We start from the raw sequence: 19543 nt of genomic DNA, 5'->3' as shown, positions 1-19543 counted from the left end.
CATTGCACCACCAGGGAAGCCCCTGAACTACTAAGTTTTAAGGTGGTTTAAAATGTGGTGACACACCAAAGTCTTATATTCCTATTTTCTGCTATTCAAAGCATTAGTATTAAAAAGTTTAGGTACAGGAACTCCCTGGAGGCCCAGTGGTTAGGATGCGGCACTTCCACTGCAGTGAGCATGGGTTTGATCCCTGGTGGGGGAACTAAGATCCTGCACACCACATGGTGTGGCCAAAAATCAAAAGTTTATGTACATATTACCCTATACATGTCAAAGTCTATGTGCCATTTAAAATAAACCCCTCATTTTCTAAACCTATGCTGTCGCTGTACAACAACCATAATCTACACTCACTTTCTCAATCTTACTATCTATAGTTAACTAGTGGACAGTTTGGAGAAAATTTGTCATTGCAGAACTTTAAATTATATAGTGCTGTTCTAGAGCAGTGGTCAGGCAAAATTTCTGTAGTGTCAAATGGCATTTTAGGCTTCAAGGCCCATAGTCTGTCAGAAGTACTCTATACTTGTGCAAAAGCAGCCATGATTGGTCAATAAATGAGCATAACTATGTTCTAATAAACATAAATATTGGAATTTTAGTTGGAACTAATTATTCCTTGATAACATCAAATTCTATTTGTAAATCTGATTGCTGGAAAATGGAATTTAAGCTATGGATTTTACTTGCATTAACTAGCGTTAAGCATCACTTAACTGTTTATATCTTTTGCCATTACCTATTGGGTTGTTGAGCTTTTACCTTAGTTTATAGGGACTGTATTAAAGAAAAATTAACTCTTGGCAAACATTTTATTGGTTGTTTGTTTTTCCATACAAAATTTTTAAAAATCTAGACATCATCCAGTCTTTTTAAGTATTCATTTTGTTTTTTTCACTTAGAAGGCAAAGCTACTACACAATTATAGATACCTTGTTTTCTTCTTGAACTTTTTAATGTTTCAGGATCTATTTTTGTATTCCCTTAATTGTTCCATTCATAGAGTAGTCTCCTCAGGTGCCAGTATCACCCTTTTTTTTTTGGCTGCACCATGTAGCATGCAGGATCTTAGTTCCGCGACCAGGGATCAAACACTTGGATGGCCAAGGAAGTCCCCATCCTGTCTTATTATTTTAACATCTGGTAGAGCTAGTTTTCCTTTATGACTCTGGTTCTAATAGTATATTATTCGTAATAATTCTTAATATTATGGTTTTCCCATATGAATGTTAGAATTAACTTGTCTACTTCCAAAAATTATCCTGTTATTTTTAATGGGATTTTAATAAACTTATACTTTTCTTTAGAATTATTATGTTGAGATTTATTGGACATGGTATGACTTCCATTTAAGGTCTCATTTTTGTCATTTTAATATTTTCTTCATATATAACTTATACATCTTTTTTTTTTTTTTTGCGGTACGTGGGCCTCTCACTGTTGTGGCCTCTCCCGTTGTGGAGCACAGGCTCAGTGGCCATGGCTCACGGGCCTAGCCTCTCTGCGGCATGTGGGATCTTCCTGGACCGGGGCACGAACCCGTGTACCCTGCATCGGCAGGCGGACTCAACCACTGCACCACCAGGGAAGCCCCTCCATGTCTTTTTTTTTTTTTTTCATGTCTTTTTAATGATTCCTAGCTTTGTCTTCCTTCCAGTTTATCTTCAAACTGATTACTTGCTACTTCAATGGATTATTTTCAGTTGACACAGCATTTAAGAAAACTTATTATCTACAACTGATTTTTACCTTTTTCCCCATTTATACATTTTCTTCTCATACCTCTTTGCCTTTGATAGTACCCTTGAACAAAGCTTTCTGTTTTAATCGGAACAGTTCTAGGGTTCCCCTATTAAGCATCACCCAGGCTTTCAGAATAAGATACATTTTACCAGGCTTGGAATCCTGACTCTCAGCAATTTTAGTAAATGCCATTTTAGCATGTTGGGATAATATGTATCTTTTATTGAGATCAATTAATTGCAAATATTTTTGATGTATTCTTAAAATAATCGAGGAATAATGTTATATTTTTATGTAATGGTTTATCTATTAAGGTCTTTATGTCCCTAATTTAGCAGTTATATTCCACTATATATGTGAAACAGAAAAGAGAATCCAACTCCCATCCTCTAAAAACATAAATTCTTGAGGAATTTTTAAATGTCTTGAAATTCTTATTCTGACCCTCTCATTGAGCCCACAGTTTAGTAGCACAGGCACTGGAGAATTTTGATAAAATATGATAAACCCTACCAAAGAGCAAAGCTAGGGGTGGGGATGTGTGACATCTTTCAGGGACTACTGAAATGCTTTTCTTGCTTCTAGTCTCTTACACATAACAAATGCCAAATACCTTGTTTCAGGCCATCGGCATCTTGGCCACTATTGCTGTAGCTTGAGGAAGCTTCCTTTTGCTGTTAACATACATAGAACATATACAGACAAAGCCTTTACCCTTGCTTTTAAAAGGAGTCTCCATTAGGGACTTCCCTGGCAGTCCAGTGGTTAAGACTCTGAGCTTCTAATGCAGGGGGCACAGGTTCGATCCCTGGTCGGGGAACTAAGATCCCATATGCCACGCAGTGCGGCCAATAAATAAATAAAATAAAATAAAATAAAAGGAGTCTCCATGTACTTCATACTTCCTCTCATAGCACCCAGGAGTCTCTGTTAGGCTGAATGAGGTTGATGATTGAAGCTATTTATGAGAATTAGTTGGAAGGGAACTATACATGAAAGCCCCAAACCAATCACTAGTTTTGAAGTCAGATTCAGTGACCACCACCATAGTTCCTGGACCAGCTGTGTGACCTTGGGCAAATAACAGCATGCACCTTGTAGGGCTGTTGAGAGGATTAAGAGATGTATAGAATGAATTTAGCAGTTTTGGCCCATGGTCAACAGGCAGTAAATATTCTCCGTATTCTGTGTCCTGAGGTGTATTTACATAAATATACTAAAATGACATCGAATCAAAGATTATTCACTTTTATAGAGCTCCAGACTAAACATGTTAAAATTATCCATTTAAATCTGGTTATAAGTTTTATCCTGGCACCTACTTGTCAGTGCAATGACTGCTAGTAAGAGAGGTTCTACAAGTTATAATTTAGAAAGATGTTTCAAAAATTTTCTTCAACATAAAGACACTTACAGATTATCAAAAAAAGTTTAAAAGGCCACACGTTTTAGTTAAAAGATGTCTCAAATTTGAACAACAAATCCTCTGCAATTCCATTATTTTCATATAATACTTTGAAGCTAAATTTAGTTTCAAATAGTTAGGCACTGTTATATCTTTAGAGTCCACCAGCAAATGATTTCGAAACCCAACATCTTTGTTTCCATGATTTTTCTTTTCAAAATTAAACAAAACCAAACCAGCACTGTTATTATCCTTACTTACTGGGGTATTGTTAAAAAGTAGGATATGCGTATGGCCTTACTCTATATTGGGTACCTAATGACACACTGATACTAATATTTACCAGTTGAGGCTCTTTAGTCAGCTGTCAGTAGAATTGAGGCTGCTTGGCTATATGGGAGTGAGGTAAACCTGTAAAAACTGGTGAATAATATCTTTCAAAGGACTGTTACACGGCATGGGGCTATCTAGCTCCGCAGTAAAACATGGTACAATGACACATAAAATGGGTGCTCAGTCAGGGAGGGTGGCTTCTCTGCTTAAGTGCTGCCTGGGCTGAGATCTCAAAGTAGACAAAGTGGAAAAGGAAGATGGAATGGGAAAGGGAAACAGCATGGGCAGAGACCTAGATGCAAAAGGACTGAAAGAAACCAGCATGTCCAGAATAAAATCTGAGGGTGGTAAACATGAGAGGGCTGTGTCTTGTTCATCATGTATCCCCAATGTCTAGCAGAGTTCAGTTCATAAAAGCTGTGAAGCCATAAAAAGGGTATGAGTTAAATGACTAGTCTTCTGACAAGATGAGTCAATAGCATAGGTTATTTACTTATCTTCCTCTAACTCAGCCCGGGAGATATTATACACACAAATAAGAGGGAGGTTAGGGATGTGAGAAACTATGAAGAGTCCCCTGGATCATGATTGGGCCCTACTATACAGAGGCAAGAAATGGAAGCCCAGTGTAGAAAAGGGTAGAGTGCCATGGGAGTAGGGGTTGTGCCATAGGCTGGCAAAGAACTCTCCTGGGATGGCCAACATACTGTAACCATTAGCTCCTGGAGTTCTCCTCTAGAGAATTACAACTGAGGGGAAGAAGAGGAAGTTCTACCATCTGCCATTCTGGTGAAGTCCAGATTCTAACTCACAGGCTCTGTGCCTTGAGGACATCTCTACTTTCCTTCAATTCATTAGTACACTAGGGCCTGGGCTTGGCTCCTCCCTTCTACCACCAGCTGATACAAAATTCCCATCCTCTTCTGTGAGCTCACAGGGTAAAAAAAATCAGTCATTTGGGGAATACAGCATCTACTATAAAAGACAACAGCCTCAACCAGTATTCTAAATGAAAGAGAATAAACAAAGACCATAGACTAAGACATGTTGAGTACTAAAAATGGAATGTTCATAAATCATAGCAGTGTTTTCTTAGGTCAGTCTCCCAAGGCAACAGAAATAAAAGCAAAAATTTAAAATGGAACCTAATCAAACTTTTAAGCTTTTGCACAACAAAGGAAACCATAAACAAAATGAAAAGGCAACCTACAGAATAGGAAAAAATATTTGCAAATGATGCTACGGACAAGGGCTTAATTTCTAAAATATACAAACAGCTTGTACAACTCAGTATCAAAAAAACAAACAACCCAATCAAAAACTGGGTAGAAGATCTAGATAAGACATTTCTCTAAAGACATACAGATGGTCAATAAGCACATGAAGATGCTTGACATCACTAATTATCAGAGAAATGCAAATCAAAACTACAATGAGGTATCACTTCCCACCAGTCAGAAGGGCCATCATTAAAAAGTCTACAAATAACAAATGCTAGAGAGTGTGTGGAGAAAAGGGAACCCTCCTATACTGTTGGTGGGAATGTAAATCAGTGCAGCCACTATGGAAAACAGTATGGAGGTTCCTTAAAAAACTAGAGTTGCCATATGATCCAGGAATCCTGGGGATATATCTGGAGAAAACTCTAATTTGAAAAGATACAAGTGGGACTTCCCTTGTGGCACAGTGGTCAAGAGTCCACCTGTCAATGCAGCGGACATGGGTTGGATCCCTGGTCTGGGAAGATCCCACATGCTGCAGAGCAACTAAGCCCGTGCACCACAACTACTGAGCCTGCACACCACAACTACTGAAGCCCGCGCACCTAGAGTCCGTGATCTGCAATAAGAAGCCCGCACACCACAACAAAGAGTAGCCCCCGCTCACAGCAACTAGAGAAAGCCTGTGTGCAGCAACAAAGACCCAACGCAGCCAATAAATAAATAAATAAAATGAAGATACAAGAACCCCAATGTTCATAGAAGCACCATGTAGCTGACAGGACCTAGAAGCAATAACACTTCAGTATCTAGAGCACATCTAGCACCCAGATCTTGGTTCCTTAATACCATTCTCCAATAAAGGAACCATGACTCCTTAGATAAATGGCTAACTCTGGGACAGAAAAGATATAAGATGAACCTGGAGCATCTTATGATGCCATAAAGTGAGAAGTGTTTAAAAACAACAGCACAATGATGGGGGCATATTGAAGGGACACAGGAGTCAACTGTAAGAGCGCCCAGTGGCCAAAGATGCCAACACTTTGAACAAAATTAAGTTTATTACTGGATTATTTCCCAAAGCATAAAATGAATATCCATGAGTCCATAGTTGTAGAAATAAATTTAATAAATGAGGGAAGAGACCAATTACTTTCTATAGAATTTCAATTAATTGATGTAAACATTTCACCCTTAAGAATACCACAACTCCATACTACTATATATAAAATAGATAACTAAGAACCTACTGTATAGCACAAGGAACTCTACTTAATACTCTGTAGTGACCTATACAGGTATAGAATCTAAAAGAGTGGACATATGTATATGTATAACTGATTCACTTTGCTGTACAGCAGAAACACAACATTGTAAATCAACTATACTCCAATACATATATATATTTATAAAGAAAGAATACCACAATTCCACTCTTCTTAAGTGTGGGCTGCACAGTGACTTCATTCCAAGGAGTACAGCACTGGGGAGAGGGGGTAACTTTACAGTGGAAATACCTGAAAATATGACCTCAGCCACATGATCAAGGTTAACATCAATAGTAATAAGTCATGTTGATAGTATGTACCCTTGATATGGGAGGAGAATGGTACTGTGGTCTTCCTTTCAAAATCACTTAAGATTTTGAAATCCTAATTATGAGAAAATCCTAATTATGAGAAAAACTCAAACTAATTGAGAAACTCTACAAAATGCCTTACTCAAAACTTGAGGTCATCAAAAACAAGGAAAGTCTAAGAAGCTGTCACAGCCAAGAGAAGCCTAAGGAGACATGATGACTAAATGTAATATCGTCAATGGGATCCTGGAACAGACAAAGGACATTAGGTGAAAACTAAAGAAATGTGAATAAAGCATGAACTTTAGTCAATAATAATGTACCAATATTAGCCTATTAATTGTGACATATGTACTATACTAATATGTTAACATTAGGAGAAACTGGGTGCAGGCTACATGTGAATTCTTTGTACCATCTTCACAACTTTTCTGTATATCTACAACTATTCTAAAATGAAATAAATTTCAAGGTCCATTTTATCACCCTTTTCCCAGGTAACAGTTAAGTCACCCTTAAAAAACAGTATAAAATGTTCTCACACCCCAAAGGGCTTATAATGGAGATTAGGGAGAGCTAAAGTAACAGGGGCTCCTTTGAACCAGGCTTTAGGATCCTAAATTGACAAATATATGACCTAGCATGTTGGGTCATTAAAAGTGTTCCTAAATAACAGTAAAGAGAAAGGTGTTGCTAAGCAGACATTCTAAGTATTACAGTTGATTTGTTAATTCAGTGAAGTTGTTTTCCAAGAGAATATCGACAGGTCCATTAACTGGAGCTGTTCATAAAGCCCTAATTAAGCAACAAGACTCACAAGAGCCACTGTCACTGTTTTAGGTTCTTAATTAGTTGCTCTTACCAGGTTGTTTTCTTTTGTGTGAACTCCTAGGCACTGAGCCACCTTTTTATGTCCCTTTGGGGCCTGCAGAATTTATTCCTCTGGGGTTTTTGTTTTCCTGATTAAAATTTGAGATATAATCCAAAATTTCAATGTAAATGTTCATTGACAAGTTTCTTTCAACCCTGAAAGAAGGAAAATAAATTGACAGGCGCCAGGGATAGCACTCAATACTTGGGGCCCCCTACTCATCCTGCTTTATTTTTCCCTCTTAATATAGTACAGGACATGAAACTTGAGCAGAGCAATGAAAAGGGGCACTTGTGTTTACTAACTGCTATCTATGGCAGGAGGTGGCAGCTTGGATATTTACAGACCAATATCTGCTAGTCCAATTTCAGTTTTCATTGCAGCATGGGAAAAGGGTGATGGCAAAAGAGAAGGAATGGATAAAAAGCTACTCTGACATGTGTAACTTCATCTTAGACTCGATAGGAAATCTTAAAAAAACGAAATCAAGCCAACAGGGAGTAGTAAGTGACCAATTAACTTATCAAGTAGGAAATCCCATTAAATTATTTTAATGTGCATGATTAAGCCACTGAAACCTCCTGGGGTATTGAATACAGGCACAAACACCAAATGAATTTTCCCTTTTCAAGTAGCAACATAGGGGGCCCCTCCCTGCACCTGGGTAGCTTTACCATGCTCAGGAAAGCAATCTGTATGCTCAGAGGAACTTGAGATCCCAGATTTTAAACCCCGGCTATTCATGATATATAAAATTTTCCTCTTTCCTTTGGGATCATTTCTATTTCACTACCTAGGGTTGAGTCTGATCAGCTTCTGCTGGAAACCAGATTGCTATTCTTTCTTAGGGCCTCTTCTTTAGGTGTACATTAAAAGAGAAAACAATTATAAGTAACCCATTTAAAAAGTATATACAACAAACACCAAACACAAGAAATAAGGACTATCCTACTACTGGATAATTTACTAAAGTCACCTCAGTCCTCTAAAAGGAGTTTAATACCATATGGTAAAAGCTTGCTCTAAGGCAAAGGTATCGATAACATAATTTTTCAGGGACACATGTTGGTACTGGCCCTAAATCTGTCACAAATGAGCTGTAAACTCCCAAGGCCTGAATTTCATTCCCTAAAACAGAGTTTGGTAATTCTGGCCTGCCATCTGTTTTTGAAAGGCTCTATAGCTTAGCATGGTTGAGGGGAATTTTTTCTTTCAACACTGAAAATTTTACTTTCAGTGTCCCTAAATAAAGTTTTTTTAAAAAAATAAATTTATTTTATTTATTTATTATTTTTGGCTGTGTTGGGTCTTCATTGCTGCACGCGGGCTTTCTCTAGTTGCAGCGAGCAGGGGCTACTCTTCATTGTGGTGCGCGGGCTTCTCACTGCAGTGGCTTCTCTTGTTGTGGAGCACAGGCTCTAGGCGCGCGGGCTTAATTGCTCGAGGTATGTGGGATCTTCGCGGACCAGGGCTTGAACCTGTGTCTCCTGCATTGGCAGGTGGATTCTTAACCACTGTGCCACAAGGGAAGCCCCCTAAATAAAGTTTTATTGAAACACAGTAATGCTCATTTGTTAACATATTATCTATGGCTGCTTGCACACTGCAATTACAGAGTTGAGTAGTTGCAACAGATACTATATGGTGCACAAACCTAAAATATTATCAGGCCCTTTACAGCAAGTTTGCCAATTCCTGCTCTAGAACACAACTGTAAACTTCCTGCATTGGTGGAAGTGTCTTCTAAACTGGCCACTAGGTAGTCACTAAATACTGATATGGAGAAATGGATTTTATTTGTCAATTTAAATCCACACGTAGTGTACAGCAGAGCTCTAGAATATGAGGGCTTTTTTTTTTTTTTTTGGCCACACTGCACGGCTTGTAAGATCTTAGTTCCCTGACCAGGGATTGAACCCAAGCCCCTTGCAGTGGAAGCCTGAAGTCCTAACCACTGGACCGCCAGGGAAGTCCCAAGCCTTGGACTTAAGAGTAATCATTCTTCTCTAAAATTCTAGTTCTCGCCATAATTTTCTTTTAAATAAATTTATTTTTTTTTGGCCATGTTGGGTCTTTGTTGCTGCGTGCGGGCTTTCTCTAGTTGTGGTGAGCAGGGGCTACTTTTCGTTGTGGGGCACAGGCTTCTCATCGTGGTGGCTTCTCTTGTTGCGGAGCATGGGCTCTAGGCGCGAGGGCTTCAGTAGTTGTGGCACGTGGGGCTCAATAGTTGTGGCTCGCGGGCTCTAGAGCGCAGGCTCATTAGTTGTGGCGCACGGGCTTAGTTGCAGCACGTGGGATGTCCCCAGACCAGGGCTCGAACCTGTGTCCCTGCATTGACAGGCAGATTCTTGTCCACTGCGACACAAGGGAAGTCCTGCCATAATTGTTTTAGAATTTTAAGTATTCCCACCTATAAAGAAAACCTCACTCCTCTTTTTCCTTTAGTCTCACACTCTGATCACACTCTCAGTACTTCTGACACCAGATGTGTGGGTGTTTTTCCCACACCAAGAAAATCTTGTCACCAGCTGGGTGTCCTGCAATTTAACTCAATTCTGACAATATCTACACCTAGAGATAACTTCAGATCCCAGAGGCCAAGGGCACAGTCCCACAAGACTGCCCCTTCTCCACTTCAGATGCCAGACACAAGTCCAGGTTGTTAACCTGTACTTCTGATAGAAAGGCTGTAAGTCAGAGATTGCCACAGCCTCCTCCCTGGGTTTGACTAATTTTTGCTAGAGTGGCTAAAAGAGCTCAGGAAAACAGCTTACTGTTTACCTGTTTATTATAAAAGGATACGATAAAGGATACAAACGAACATCCAGATGGAAAAGATGTGTAGGACAAGGTATGTGGGAAGGGACGCCACTCTCCCAGCAGCTCAACGTGTTGTTCACCAACCTGTTAAGTTCTCTGAACCCCATACTGTTGGAAGTTTTATGGAGGCTTCATCATGATCATTAACTCCATCTCCAACCCCTCTCCCCACTCTGGAGAATGAGTGTGTGTCTGAGAGGGGTGTGTGTGTGTGAGAGAGAGACAATTCTAAGCTCTAATCATTGCCTGGTCTTTCTGGTGACCAGCCCCACCAGAACAAAAGACATACATCACCCAGGAAGTTCCAAGGGATTTAGGAGCTCATTGTCAGGAGCCACATTCAAAGACCAAATATTAGAACAAAAGATGCTCCTAGTGCTCTGATCACTTAGGAAATCACAAGGGTTTTAGGAGCTGTACCAAAAACCAGGGTCAGATATATATATATATATCAATGTGTGTGGGTGCATAAAAAAAAGTATGTATATATATTTTTTCTATTATTTCACACCACCCATCTGAGCTGAAGTGAGTTAACTAGAAACTACATGACAAAAGCACTGCATACATTACTTATCTTGGTGTTACAAAGGGCTGTCAGACATCTGAGGTCCCAGTGGAGGAAGGTTTCTCACTCAGGTAAAGGCATCTAGGATTCGAAGAGGAAAGGAATGACAGGCTATCCTTAAGGCAGGGTCCTTTTCTAATAGAAAAAAACTGTTTGCACCCACACTAGGACCAACTCCACAGGAGGAGTTACTCCACTCTCAGAGGTGCAAAACGTTGCCCAAAGGTACTCAGCCACAGCGCCAAAACAGTACTAGAGCCAGACCTCAATAAAGGCAGCACTTGCTCTTCCAACAGTGTAACACCATCCGAGGCATCACACTAGCCTGGACAGCTGACAACTGCTGGATGATTCCTGAAACAGTTTTCTTATTTGTTTCAGATACCCAAGTACCCCAGGTAGAAGACATGGATATAGGTATCCCCATGAATTGAACATCGACTGCAAAACAGAGGCCTGGGAGCACTGATTGCAGACCCTGCTGTCAAATCCTTTAAAAAATTGGAAACAGGAAACCCTTTCCCATGGCTTCAGTCATTTTATCCAACACTGAGAGTTCTTGCCATGTGCTGGGCAGTGTGCTTGGGATCTAGCTGTGAACAAAGTAAGATACACTAACCTGTCCCTCACGGAATTTACAATCGCCCCCCAGTTTCCTCAGATGGAATGACAGATAATCTCAAAGATCCCACATGCCTCCAGACCATAATCACTAAAATCCTACTCAGCCTTTCCCTGAGTAGGATTTGTTAGGGGCAAATACAGTTGATTCTGCCTCCCAATTGTTTCCTGATGGGCTCCAACAAACAAACAGGCCTGGCACGTAGTCAATGTTGGAATGAATAAGGACATTTACCTGATAACTCCATACACAGACTGTCCATTTGCCACTAATTTCCTCTCTTCAGGAGGGCCAAGGATGCCCTACTTTCAAGTCATCCTAAAAAGAAAAAGATTTCAGTGTTCAACATCCCAGCTCCTAAGGCTGCTTTTTGTAGAGACAGAAACAAAATGTTGTCTGTCGTTTATGATTTACCATAATTTTTATATCCTCAGTAATTATTTTATTTCCCATTACTTACCTTTTTTCTTGCCTGTTACTACTAAAGACCTCTAGATATCACTTGTATTAAGAACCGATAGGGCTTCCCTGGTGGCACAGTGGTTGAGAATCTGCCTGCTAATGCAGGGGACACGGGGTCGAGCCCTGGTCTGGGAGGATCCCACATGCCACGGAGCAACCAGGCCCGTGAGCCACAACTATTGAGCCTGCGCGTTTGGAGCCTGTGCTCCGCAACAAGAGAGTCCGCGATAGTGAGAGGCCCGCGCACCGCGTTGAAGAGTGGCCCCCGCTTGTCACAACTAGAGAAAGCCCTCACACAGAAACGAAGACGCCAACACAGCAAAAATTAATTAATTAATAAACTCCTACCCCCAACATCTAAAAAAAAAGAACCGATATATTACAGACTATTCACAATGAACATTTGAGGTATTCACACAAAGCACCCAACATTTAGCTAAGAGAATCCTTTTAAGGCAAAGCCAATTGATAGAACAAAACTAGCTTTGATAAATAACTCCTCTGCCTCCCAACATCCTCACCAGTTCCTTCTGTAGAACTAAGATATCACTTTTCACAGAAAGCAGCAACTAAGTCAGCCCTATTGGACAACCTCCAGCATCAACCTGAGTGATAAGTGATTGCCTAGAACTGAGAAGCATCTGTTTTTAGAAAATTAGCATTCTAAAACAATATCACTACAAAGGGGACTCAGTATCTCCTGCTCCAAAGAGGCAACAACTCCGCTTACTTCTGAAAATCAGTAAGATATCAACAAAAATATACTGTCAACCTAAAGCATAAATTATTATCGTTGTAGCTAGGCCTAGTATCTAGAGCCCCCTCAATGAATTGCTATTTTTATATTCTATTAATGAGCTAAAGAATGCCCAGGGAATTCCCTGGCGGTCCAGTGGTTAAGACTGCACTTTCACTGCTGAGGGCCCGGGTTTGAACCCTAGTTGGGGAACTAAGATCCCACAAACCGTGCAGCGCGGCCAAAAAAAAAAAAAAGCCCATAATTTTAAAGCAAATTCATATCTATGTTTCCTTGTAAGGCATGGCATTCTCACAGGTAACTACAGCTATCCTTCTACAAAGGGTTTATCCTGACTAGCTCTGTACTGTGGGGGAGTGGGAGCTATGAAATCTGCAAAAATCCCATTGACTTCCACCCTCTATAAGGCCCTCTTTTGTGTGTTTTCGCGCACTAGTTGTTTTGCGTGGGGGGGGGGGGGCGCCGGGGCATGTGGAACTTCCCCGACCAAGGATCTAACCCGTGCAGCGGAAACTCAGAGTCTTAACCACTGGACCACCAGGGAAGTCCTATAAGGCCCCTTTTGAGCACTTGGTAGACTCAAAAAATAAAAGCCCAACTTTTCCTCTATACTTATATATCCCTCCATTGCCTTTGTTCTGTTTCCAAGGCACGATTCAAGGAACTTCATACTAGCCAAACCTGTCGGACCAGAACCATTCTCCATGTTAGGTTTCTCCTTGCAAAGGCATGCTCTTGCAGATTTAACCTTAATGGAAAAGCAACTATGCTGGCATCCTGGTATAGTTAACAACATAGTTGGCAATGAACCAGGCCCAGAATGCCAGCCAGCTACATTGGCTGCTGTTCTCCCAGCAGTGTAACACTTGCCTAGGTACACGGAAACCTAGGCAGCTGCCTACAGCTGGGGCCAAAGGTAGGCTAATGGAGTTGCACTCACCTGGCGGTGCATCTTCCCAAAGTCCACAGCTGGTCCCTCTGCAATCAAAGCACTCCAGGTTAGAGTCAGCCAACAGTTAGTGAACACTTGTGTGGAGTTCAAGACCCCTACCCTCAAAACTCTGTAACTTGGTGAGGCCTGAGCCACAGAAACAATAGCAGGAAATAAAACAAATAGCTTTCCCTTGGTTAGCTTTATTGTCATATGTCATTTGTACCTGCATACCACAGCAGTTCAACAGTAGCAAATTAATGGTCTCATCAAGTATCAAATTAATGGCTCTGTCACTTAACACTCAAGTGGCAGTGAGCAAGTAACTTAACCTCTGTACCTCAGTCTCCTCATTTGTAGAATGGGGGTGTTGATAATAGTACCCAGGGTGGTTGGGAGATTTAAATGGAATATAAATTAATCCCATAGGATAATATCTGCTATAGACTGATAACTCAGTAACACTTGTTATTGTCAGGAGCTACATTCCAGGCAAGGAGATAAATACTGGTGAGTAGAAGGGAAAGTTATCCTGGGAGAGCAATGGGCAGTGAAAATTGGAGAGGCTAGTTAAAACTAGACTGAGAAGGGCCTCAATTATGTGACCTCTTGAAGAACCATAAAACAGCATCTTAAAAAATGATTGCATGCAGTAATCGGTGTGAAAGAAACTGGAGGCAGTTGGGTTGCCATTCCTACCAACGACCCCAACTACTGGTTGAAAACAATAACCGAAATATTTGCAAAATGTTAATAAACATTTCTACCCACTCACCCTTACAATTTATCTTATATATATAAAGTGAGAGTATCTAAGACCATACTTTTTTCCAGCCATCCTCTAATTTCACTCCTAAACGCCTCCAAACAATTTAGAGGAAAAGGAAAATAGAGGGGGCTTATAGTCCAGGTCTAAAAACGAATCCAAAAATAGCCTGCCCCTTTCAGGGGCTCGGGTTGAAGGGACTGACCGAGCTCCACCCGAACACGTGTTCCTCAGAAACCTTCCCAAGTCCCTGGCCCTGGTGCCTGGGGACCGAGACTCTCCGAGACCGGCTCTAGGGAACTCTCCAGGGACAGTAGGGATAATAGGCAACAGGGGGCGGCTCCGGGGGTACGATCCCCCAGCATCTCTTCAACATGCCCTCCGAACCTGGTGTCACGAGGGAACGAACCCCAATTTCGTCCCGTGCCTCGGAAGAAGCCTCCGCACAACTGCCTCTCGCCCCTGGCTGGTAAACCTCCGAGGCCTCTCCCCTATTTGCCCTTACTCACCAGCGCGTGTCCGGAGCTCAGCGAGGACACTGCAGCTCGAGAAGAGTCCGCAGGGGAAAGGGCAGCCGGGAGCCGAAGGGAGCCCCGCCCCGGGGCGGCTACTGGGCGGGCCCTCAGAGGGCGGGGCCCAGAAACCCCGCCCAGGAAAGAGTTAGAAAAATGGGAGAGCTGTGGCAGAGGTGAGGAACTAGACCCCAGAAGAGAAAAGGTAGGAATCCGAACAAGCGTTACAATTATCTGACACCCATCCCATTAGTTAGTTACGCATGGAAAGGGCGCTGGGTGTGGGGCTGCTTAAGAGAAAACTTGGTGTGTCCTAGCGGGGCGGTGCTTCCAGCCTGCCCAAACCGAGGGCCGCGGGTTCCTCTCACACGTGTGGCGCCTTTCGGTTGCCGCAAGCTCAGCCCACGCTTTTTCCACCTCCCACGCAGATCCTCTTTCTGGCTTTCTTCAGCTGTTCTGTCACTCGGCTAACGGATCGTCCTCCCACACAGGTCACCTTGGTCTTTGGGATCTCTCCAGGAGGTTTTCGGCTAGATTATGCTAGTCACTCCAGCCTAACCTGCGGGACCATCCCTGCGGCCCTGTAGTGGGATCCTTAGCTGAGCTGCAGCAACTAAAGAGTACTGTCTTTCTCTGCCAGACTTGCCTTTCACCGTGGCACAATAGCCAAAGAGGCCACATTTTGCCCACCAGGTTGCCAGCATTTCTTTTGAACACTAAACCTTCCCCCACTATCTGGAGTCAATATGATTCTCTCCTGCTGAACATTCGGTGAAGCTGAGGACTAGAAGGGCAAGGCCCAGCAGCAGTAATTCCGAAATCCATTCCATAATTCTCAAAATTCTAAAGCCACTTCGTTCCTATCGCTCCAGCATCCCACTGGCTCTGCTGATCTATTTCATCTGGCACCTTCCTAAGGTGAACCCCTGGGAGTCAGCCAATGCCCTTATCTGCCAACATGTTTTATTATCTATTTCCTCAGGTATTTCATAACAACAACAAAAAAAATGTGCTTCCTGTACACCCCCACCCTTCCAGACCTCTGCTGAGAAAGCCAAGAGTCCTACATTGATTCCAGGAAAAGACTTTAGGCCCTAAGGACAGAGAGCCACTGAAGTGGCAAGCACAAATTCTCTCCAGTTTTGATGGAATTGGACACAGGCTCTGGTAGGAAAAAGGCTTACATAAATACAGTGATTAAAAACGTCACATGATCAGTGCTGGGCTGGTAGGCAGAAGCTCTGCTTTGCAGTTAAATAGGAAAGTGGCTGAAGACTGCTGCCATAATCAATGCCTGCATTCAGCTGCCACAGTGTGTTCATAAAGGAGGGTTATGAGAGCTATAAAACCGGGCAGATGGGGTGGGTAATTGTCCTGCGGAGCTCTGCTAAAGGAGAAATTGCATTGGCATCTCATATATTTTGCTTTCTTTCGTTCCAAATACACCAAATGGAGAAGGCAGAGCTATCCTGAGGATTCATGAAAAGGAAGGATGAGGTTTGTGTGAATGTGTGCATGTGTGCTTTCAGAGCAAAGACAGGAAGTAATTGAGAATAGGGAGATACCAGGGCCTTTGAGGAGAGAGGGACCAAATGACCTGGAGACAACTGGTTTCACAGATCAGTCCAGGGAGAAGGCAGGATGGAGGGAAGGCCAGACATTATAAGTAAGGCTGAGAGATGTGCCATGTTCTCATGTGATATTGAAAATGTGGTCACCTTTTTTAGCTATAGGCCATTCAGTGTCCTTTGGAGGAAAACCTAGATTATGATTTCTTCATTTCTCAGTTAAAAAATCCTTTATAGTCAACCTTCTTAATCTCCATCCTTTTAAATTCTGAATTCATTTTGGTGAGTTGACTTATATGGTCTTTTATATATAATATCAACTACTTTTTTACCTTTTTGTTTGTTTCTTATTCTTGCAAAGACAGAATTGTTAGGAATAACAAAAAAGAAAAAGGAGAATTTCTAGAAAAAAAAGATGCAGTGAGATGAAAGGCAAAGGATTAGGGAAGGTCCATGAGCTCTGAGTTTGACCTCATAATCGAAAGGCTGGCCCCAAGGGACACTAGGTTTCCAAGCTTTTTGCCTGCCTTTCCCTTTCTCCTTCATTTATCCTCTCCTTCTTGCTTCCTTACTTGATGTCTTTCGGCCCTGAGACTGCTCTTTTCCTCTCCTCCCTGGACAGGAATCACCAGTACAGAAATATTTAATCATTTCTTCAATTAATCTGCCCATCAACATTTACTGACCATCTACCATTTACCAGACCCTGTTCAGGCGCTGCATATAAAGTCAGAGGAATAGGACTTCCCTGGTGGCACAGTGGTTAAGAATCTGCCTGCCAATGCAGGGGACACGGGTTTGATCCGTGGTCCAGGAAGATCCCACATGCCGTGGAGCAACTAAGCCCGTGCGCCACAACTACTGAGCCTGCGCTCTAGAGCCCGCGAGTCACAACTACAGAAGCCCACGTGCCTAGAGCCTGTGCTCTGCAACAAGAGAAGGCACTGAAATGAGAAACTCGCGCACCACAACGAAGAGTAGCCCCCGCTCGCTGCAACTAGAGAAAGCCTGCACGCAGCAACGAAGACCCAATGCAGCCAAAAATAAATAAATTTATAAAAAATTAAATTAAATTAAAAAATAAAGTCAGAGGAATAGAAATTCCTGCCTGCCTAGAGCTTACAGTCTAGTGGGGAAGAAAGATAAGTAGTATAGGTATCCTTGGGCATATGTCAGGGGGCAGCTAACGTAGCCTGGGGAGTCAGGAAGGGTACTAGAGATGGCAGTATTCCCTCTGGCTGATCTTAAAGGCTTAGAGTAGAAGAGGGATCTCTCCTGCATCCCTGTACTCCTTGCTGCTGCTCTGTAATAGCTACCAAAGTTAGAGTGGGGCCCTGCAGTAGTCCTCATTTCTTTTTTCAAATTTTTATTTGTTTATTTATTTGGCTGCACTGGGTCTTAGTTGCAGCACACGGGTTCTTCATTGTGGCGTGTGGGATCTTAGCTGCAGCATGTGAACTCTTAGTTGCGGCATGTGGGATCTAGTTCCCTGACCAGGGATCGAACCTGGGCTGCCTGCATTGGGAGCGCAGAGTCTCAGCCACTGGACCACCAGGGAAGTCCTTATTTCTCAAAAGCATAGTTAGATTGTCAAGGATATAGAGAAATTGGAACCCTTATACACTGCTGGTGGGAATGTAAAATGGTGCAACTGCTTTGGAAAACAGTCTGGCAGTTCTTCATATTATTAAACATAGAATTACTTTATGGCTCAACAGTTCCACTCCTAGGTATATACACAAGAAAATGAAAATATATGTCTACACAAAAACTTGTACACACACATGTTCGTAGTAGCATTATTCGTTAGAGCCAAAAATTTGAAACAACCCAAATGTCCTTTAACTGACAAATGGATAAACAAAATGTGGTATATCTATACAGTGGAATATTATTTGGCCATAAAAAGAAATGAAGTACTGATTCATGCTACAACCTAAATAAACCTTGAAAACATTATGTTAAATTAAAGAAGCCAGACCACACAGTGCTTAATTCCTTTCATATGAAAGTCCAGGACAGGAAAATCTATAAAGACAGAAAGTAAATTAGGGGTTGCTTAGGTTGAGGGGCGTGGTGAGATAGCTAAAGGTTATGGGGTTTCTTTTTAAAAAATATATATTTATTTATTTATTTGGCTGCATTGGGTCTTAGTTGCAGCATGCGGGATCTTTCTTGTGGCACGCGGGCTTCTCTCTAGTTGTGGTGTGCGGGCTCTAGAGCGCACAGGCTTAGCTGCCCCTGGCATGTGGGATCTTAGTTCCTGGACCAGGGATCAAACCTGTGTCCCCTGCATTAGAAGGTGGATTCTTAACCACTGGACCACCAGAGAAGTCCCATGGGGAATTAATTATAACTGAGGAGAGTCAAAAGGATATCAACTACTCAACTGAAATAGACGTTGAAATTTTTCCCCTTCATATAAGGTACCTGGTGCAGCTTCTATGTCTACAATCCATTGTGTAACTGAATTTTGAACACTCTTTTCATTTAAAGTCATTCCAGGAGGTGGCTCATTTTGCAAAGCCAACAGTTCTTTCTGTACTCATTTATGCATCGACACCATGATGGAACCATCCCCCCAAGGCCGGTGAGGCAGAGATGCAGGGGGAGGAGCTGCTGTGTTTGCGTAAAGGCATGGGGCCCAGCATCCCATGGGGTTTCTTTTTGAGGGGATGAAAAAGTTCTAAAATTGTGGTGATGGTTGCACATATCTGTGAGTATAATAAAAACCATTGAATCGTATACTTTAAATGGGTGAATTGTATGGTATGTGAATTATATCTCAATAAGGGTGTTAAAACAACAAGAAGAAGCATACCTGGGGACCTAAAAGATCTGCAATTCTGATTAAAATTGTGGGCCTCATGGTCATTGTCAATTTTAAGGTCTAGAAAGGACTTTTTATTCTGGGTCTTGCGGCCTTTCAGAGTTCCTTCCTCAGTATACAGAGAAAATTAATGCATTTGGGTGGCCAGCACAAACAGATGCAGAGGGGTAGACTGTGCATTCTCATACTTCCCCTCCCTAACTTGACTCTCTCATAATGTTCCGGTTTAAGATTTACAGTGTACCTACTGTGTAGAAGGTATATGGAAAGAGCTAGTCTCTTTATTTTTCCAATGGTTGAAATTAAGTTACTAATAGGCTACCCTCTATATAAACAGATAAAGCTCTTTAGAAGATAGGCAATGTGGGGACTTCCTTGGTGGCGCATGGTTAAGAATCCGCCTGCCAATGCAGGGGACGTGAGTTCAAACCCTGGTCTGGGAAGATCCCACATGCCGTGGAGCAGCTAAGCCCATGTGCCACAACTACTGAAGCCTGCGCTCTAGAGCCTGCGAGCCACAACTACTGAGGCCATGTGCCACAACTACTGA

At 42.1% G+C, this 19543-nt stretch overlaps 2 protein-coding genes and 1 non-coding gene across 4 annotated transcripts in view; 1 reads left to right on the top strand and 2 right to left on the bottom strand.

Moving 5' to 3' along the window:
* The window catches only part of MATR3 (matrin 3), a 47406-nt gene extending 32728 nt beyond the window's left edge, over positions 1 to 14678 (bottom strand). The window contains exons 1-4 of one of the 2 annotated variants that reach the window (XM_060143700.1): positions 14593 to 14678; positions 13327 to 13364; positions 11402 to 11485; positions 10546 to 10626 (exon numbers count right to left, since the gene is read on the bottom strand). The gene's annotated coding sequence lies outside the window, so the exon portion shown is untranslated. The remainder of the gene's footprint in view (positions 1 to 10545; positions 10627 to 11401; positions 11486 to 13326; positions 13365 to 14592) is intronic. The other variant, XM_060143702.1, reaches the window with a different exon arrangement.
* On the bottom strand, positions 10694 to 10893 carry LOC132518927 (small nucleolar RNA SNORA74). Its single transcript, XR_009540041.1, has one exon. It is a non-coding gene; the product is annotated as a small nucleolar RNA SNORA74 (small nucleolar RNA).
* Positions 14679 to 14762: 84 nt separating the features above from the next.
* SIL1 (SIL1 nucleotide exchange factor) overlaps positions 14763 to 19543 on the top strand; it is a 297161-nt gene continuing 292380 nt past the window's right edge. Inside the window, exon 1 of the mRNA XM_060143692.1 lies at positions 14763 to 14800. The gene's annotated coding sequence lies outside the window, so the exon portion shown is untranslated. The remainder of the gene's footprint in view (positions 14801 to 19543) is intronic.

Source organism: Lagenorhynchus albirostris, chromosome 3 (genome assembly GCF_949774975.1).
Source record: "Lagenorhynchus albirostris chromosome 3, mLagAlb1.1, whole genome shotgun sequence".
Taxonomy (NCBI): domain Eukaryota; kingdom Metazoa; phylum Chordata; class Mammalia; order Artiodactyla; family Delphinidae; genus Lagenorhynchus; species Lagenorhynchus albirostris.
The sequence above is the reverse complement of the archived record's forward strand: the minus strand, read 5'-3'. Positions and strand labels throughout refer to the sequence as shown.